This window comes from Ranitomeya variabilis, chromosome 7, assembly GCF_051348905.1.
Source record: "Ranitomeya variabilis isolate aRanVar5 chromosome 7, aRanVar5.hap1, whole genome shotgun sequence".
Lineage (NCBI taxonomy): Eukaryota > Metazoa > Chordata > Amphibia > Anura > Dendrobatidae > Ranitomeya > Ranitomeya variabilis.
Window position 1 is genome coordinate 18,392,043 of NC_135238.1, and position 6,306 is coordinate 18,398,348.

Below are 6,306 nucleotides of genomic sequence, written 5' to 3' on the forward strand. Positions count from 1 at the left end.
TTCAACATTCCCTTCAGGGTTTTATTAAATCGCTCCACCAATCCGTCAGTCTGAGGGTGATATACTGAAGTACGCAAGTGGGAGATTTTTAGTAGTTTACATAAGTCCTTAAGTATTTGAGACATAAAGGGGGTCCCCTGATCCGTTAGTATTTCCTTCGGAATGCCGGTGCGAGAAAACATATTAACAAGCTCCTTTGAAATTGCTTTCGCATTGGCATTCCGCAGGGGTACTGCTTCAGGGTAACAAGTGGCATAATCTAGTACTACCAAAATGTACTGATGACCCCTGGCAGATTTAACTAATGGACCAACTATATCCATTGCTATCCTCTCGAAGGGCACCTCTATTATCGGTAAGGGCACAAGGGGGCTTCTAAAATGTGACATAGGTGTAGTCAATTGACATGTAGGGCAGGACTGACAATACCGGGTCACGTCCCCCCCTAGACCCGGCCAAAAGAAACGTTGTAGAATACGGTGTTTTGTTTTTTCTCCGGCCAGGTGTCCCCCCAAGGGATGTTTATGTGCTAGTTCCAAAACTACCTGGCGAAAGGACTTGGGCACCACTAGTTGCTCTACCACCACTCCTCGTACTTTGTCTATGTGATACAGCATATCCTGTTGCACCGCTACATGTGGGAACTCATTTTGAGCCCCTGGGTACAATGGTCTTCCCTCAGAGACCTTTACATTTTCCCATGCCCTTGCCAGAGTAGGTAGTGAAGTATATCGTGGCACAGCTGTGTTGGTGCTCAAGATAGGTTGCCCACACCAGTAAGATTATAGAAAGTAAATAACTTGGCACTCAACTTGTGTATAGTGATGATTTTAAGAATTGAATATTTATTACTTGGATCGCAGTCCAGCATAAACGTTTCGGTCAAAACAATAAGACCTTCTTCAGTAGACCGACTGCTTGTCAGATGTAGAGGGTCGCTGAGTATAGGTAAGATCCTATATATTAATTGTAAATAGACCTCAGATCAATTGGATATGAACGCATAGTTCTTCAAATTGTGGTAAGGTTGGTAACTAAAATAGCCAGGATAGGTATGTATCCCATAGAATAAAAGAGCAGGGTAACTTTCAATGTGCTGGCATATAATAATGAGTTCCTCACCATAAATGTTATTGTATATATTGGCCAATAGTTACTCGTGTAGTGGCACAAAATTCTATTGTGCAAGGTCTCCTTGAGAGTCCTGTAGGATAGGTGCCACTGTGTTACCGGCCCCAATATGTTGTAAACGGATGGTGTGCATCAACGCGGTGTCCGCCGCTGGTTGAATTCATCCATGTGCCAGCACATTGAAAGTTACCCTGCTCTTTTATTCTATGGGATACATACCTATCCTGGCTATTTTAGTTACCAACCTTACCACAATTTGAAGAACTATGCGTTCATATCCAATTGATCTGAGGTCTATTTACAATTAATATATAGGATCTTACCTATACTCAGCGACCCTCTACATCTGACAAGCAGTCGGTCTACTGAAGAAGGTCTTATTGTTTTGACCGAAACGTTTATGCTGGACTGCGATCCAAGTAATAAATATTCAATTCTTAAAATCATCACTATACACAAGTTGAGTGCCAAGTTATTTACTTTATATAATCTTGCCAGAGTAGGATCCTGGTGCTGAGCGGTCCCGAACTTACCACGGGCTACCTCAAGACCTGGCATTTCTATAGCCTCCTCTAGTTCACTTGTGTCGCCTGCATATACAGCCAGAGGTGAGTCTTCAGATTCTGGAGTTTCCTCTGAGATGGCCCCCCCCCCCCCCATCTTGCTGCAATGGCTCAGGGGTTAGCCCCACGGCACCTTCCTCAACTGGAGTGTTCATGCCATTTTTAAGGCTCCACAAGTCCCAAAATAAGGGAAAGTCTCTCCCCAATATTACGTCATGTCCCATAGACTTTATGACTGTCGCTTGATGTCTTTTGGCTCCTACAGGCGTGGCAAGGGTGACCCAGGCAATGGGGTAGTTTTTTATATCGCCATGGATGCAACTAATGCCCAGGGTTAAGTTCATTAGGGCTCTAGGGTCCACCAAACTGGCATGTACCAGAGTTACTTGACTGCCGGAATCCAAGACGGCATTCACACTATGGCCGTCGACCTCAAGGCAACACACGTGTCGTTCATTTCCTGTGAGGAACTCTGCAACACAGACCGACTGTACATATAACGAAAGGCGTCTCATAGCGTTACAGTCCATTGGCTCTGTAGTCATTGGGCAGTTAGCTGCTACATGGCCAAGCCCGTGACATCGCCAACATTGTATAGGTCCTTGCCTCCTCGCTGGAGACACCTGATAAGGGTCTGCTGATTTGCTGTGAGACCGTACCGCCTCCATAGTCCTTTGTGGGTTTGCTACCCTTTATTGCAATGTTCTCTTCTTTTGAAGATGACGTAGGTTTTGCAGTATTTTCTGGCGATTTCTTGGTAGCCCAGCGAGGTGATAACGTCCCTTGGAGTAGGCTCTCGGAAGCATTGTAGCGTTCGACCATATTCACCAACTGGTCGGCTGTAGATGGGTCACCTTGTCCAACCCACCTCTGTATCTTAGGGGGTAAGGACCGCAGGTACTTGTCTAGAACAACACGTTCCACCATCTCTGCAGATGTCAAAATCTCTGGTTGCAGCCATTTTTTTACTAGATGGATAAGATCATGCATTTGTGAGCGGGCTGGCTGATGTTCCACAAAAGTCCATAAATGTACCCTCTGTGCTCGTACATATGTGTTTACTCCCAGCCTTGCCAGGATTTCGCCTTTTAATTTGGTATAGTCTGTTCTGTCCTCACTAAATGAGACAGGCCCAAGTAGCTATCCAGTCAGCTAAACCGCTATACCGGGGTCCAATAAGGAGACTGTGGTTGAGTCTGTGCTTTATTAAACGTATTGGTATATTGATGCGGTGAAACTGTGAACAATGATATACATAGAATCAGTGCATGGTAGGGAACAAATACATACTACACATGATAAACGTTATGCATTACATTTAGAAGGCTAGTAACTGAACTAGGAGTGCAACTGGTTAAGCTAGGCTAATATAGAGCAGAAATATCTAGAGAAAAACATAAAGACATACCGGCAATGCAATCGCAAGGGGAATGAAGTGTAAGCGTCTTCCCTGGAAGGCAAACTAGAGGAAGTGAATGAAAACTGGAGGGAAATGTGGGCTGAGCTACCATAATGCATTGCAAAGGAGGATCAGACATAAAAAATACATAGCAGAAAAATAGAACAGTCAACATATCTCTGACCGCTAGAGGGAGCCAAAGCACTACAGATGAATAAAGGCATGAATATATCAAGTCCTGTATACTGGCTGAGAAACTGCAAATTATACAAACAGATAATGGAGGTAACAATTTAGATGGCGGAGACAGAACACTCCCCGTCTGACATCAACGGATGTCACTACTCCTTTCTTCCGAAGGCAACAATAGGACCAGTTCAGATACCGGTCTGGAAAATGTCTTAGGTTCATTCCCTTTGGTCATCCTTAGTTCAACTTTGCGGACATTGCCATCCTTGCTCGGGAACGTTGCGGTAACTAGACCAAGTGGCCACTGGTTCCGGTGAATTTGACAGTCTTTCACAAGAACAAGGTCACCTACGTTCAGATTAGGTTTAGTAGATTGCCACTTCGTACGTGGCTGCAGGGTAGACAAATATTGTTTGCGCCACCTGTCCCAGAAAGTATTTGCAAGACTTTGTACCTGTCTCCATTGGCGCTTGCAGAGGTCCTTAGCGTCGAATCCTCCTGGAGGGGCACTGGACAGTCCCGTTTTCTGGGTAAGTAGAGTAGCTGGAGTCAATAGCAAGGGCTCCTCAGGGTCGTTAGGAACTGGAACCAGGGGTCTTGCGTTAATTATAGCTGCAGCTTCTGCCATGAAGGTGATGAGGCTTTCATGGGTGAGCCTCGCTGTTCCTTCTTGAAGAAGAGTGGAGTCAAGAATCCTCCGTACTAGACCAATCATTCGCTCCCAAGATCCTCCCATATGTGAAGAATGAGGTGGGTTGAATGACCATGTGCAACTTTGGTCACTGAGGAACCTCTCAAGAGTCTTATAGTCTAGATTTGAAGGTATTCCCAATTCCTTTGCTGCACCGACGAAGTTGGTACCTCTGTCTGAGCGTATGTGCTTGATAGGACCACGGATGGCAATAAAGCGTCTTAAGGCATTGATGAAGCTTGACATGTCGAGGGACTCAATGACCTCTATGTGGACGGCTCTGATTGACATGCAAGTGAACATGACTGCCCAACGTTTACTATTGGCTTGGCCGCCTCTAGTACGACGTGTAACAACTGACCAAGGCCCAAACACATCGAGACCAACGCTTGTAAAGGGAGGGTCTGGGCTGAGTCTATCTGCTGGTAGGTCAGCCATCTTTTGAGTTTGAGTCGAACCACGAAGCTTACGGCAGGTAATACATTTGTAGATGACACTACTGATGAGTCTCTTTGCACCGACGATCCACACACCGGCAGACCTGATGGCTCCTTCAGTAAATAGTCTTCCTTGGTGCTTGACCAGATTGTGGTAATGTTGTACAATTAGGTAGGCAACATGACATTTTTCCGGGAAGTATAAGAGGGAATTTCTCCACAAACCCCATCTCAGCTTCTTTGAGTCGGCCTCCTACTCTCAGTAGGCCACTGTTGTCGATGAATGGGTCGAGTTTTCTCAATACGCTGCTCACTGGTATTGGAGCTTTGTTGATAAGACATTGGATTTCTGCAAAGTAGGTTTCTCTTTGAACAGTGAGGATGATGTGATTTCTAGAGAACTCTAAGTCGGAGGTAACATAGGTATTTTTACAAAGATGCCAACCTTTACATTTTTCTGTGCCACAAGTTCTGGTAGTCTTGAATGAGCGAGCTATATGAGTCAGGCAGCTAATAGCTCGAGTAAGTGACTTCCAACTTGAGAATCTGTCGAACCTGCAAGATCCAAGCTGGATAACAGAGGTCATTGTATGAAGTGTAGACACCTGAGGGCGGATTTCAGCATCTGAGTCCTCTCCTACTAGTTTAAAGGTGTCTGGAAAACATTCCTCAATGTACAATAGTTTTGGTCCTGAGAGCCACGTTGTGCTTCCTAGTCGACTTGCGTCAACTGCTCTAGTTGCATGATCTGCAGGATTCTGGTCTGTGGGTATGTAATGCCACTGCTTTGGATGAACTGATCTCCTGATTCGTAGCACTCTGTTATTGACATAAACATAGAATCGCCTGGTTTCGTTGTGGATATATCCCAGGACTACTTTGCTGTCTGAGTAGAACTTGGCCTGTGTCAGGTCGATATCCATTTCGGATGTGATGAACTCTGCTAAGTCAATGGCTAGGACTGCGGCACAAAGCTCTAACCTGGGTATAGTGTGCTCTGGTTGTGGTGCGAGTTTGGCCTTTCCCATAATGAAACCAATGTGGCACTGACCTTTGGAGTCTACAGTTCTCAGGTAGGCAACAGCGGCAATCGCTTTGACAGAAGCATCTGCAAATACGTACAGTCTTTGGCTTTGTATTTCAGTAGATGGCACAGGGGCGTATGGTCTTGGCACATTCAGGTTGGAGAGTGCCGCTAATGAGTTCTTCCACTCTTCCCACTGGATCCTCTTATCAGGTGGCAGAGGTGCATCCCAGTCAGATGTTTCCCTAGTTAAGTCTCTTAGTAGGGCCTTGCCTTGTATAGTAACAGGAGCTGCGAAACCCAAGGGATCGTACAGACTGTTGATGGTAGACAGGACGCCTCTACGTGTAAAAGGCCTTTCTTCCTGGTTGACCTGAAAGGTGAAAGTGTCTGACTGTAGATTCCAGAGAAGCCCGAGGCTGCGTTGCATTGGTGCGGGGTCTGACCCCAGGTCCAGGTCTCTGAGACCATTACATAGGTCCTGAGAAGGGAATGCTTCCATGAGTTCTTGGCTGTTTGAGGCTATTTTATGAAGCCTAAGGTTCGAGCAGGCAAGCATGTCCTGGGCTCTCCTGAGAAGACTGATGGCAGTCTCAATTGAAGGCATTGCTTTGAGACAGTCGTCGACATAAAAGTCCTTTTCTATGAATCTTCTGACATCTTCTCCGTATTCTGCTTCTCCTTCCTGAGCTGACCTTTTGAGTCCGTAAATGGCGACGGCAGGGGAAGGACTGTTGCCGAAGATGTGCACTCTCATGCGGTACTCTGTGACTTCTTTAGTAGGATCATTGTCTCTGTACCAGAAGAATCTTAGGAAGTTCCTGTCTCTCTCTCTCACAAGGAAACAATGGAACATTTGCTGGATGTCAGCG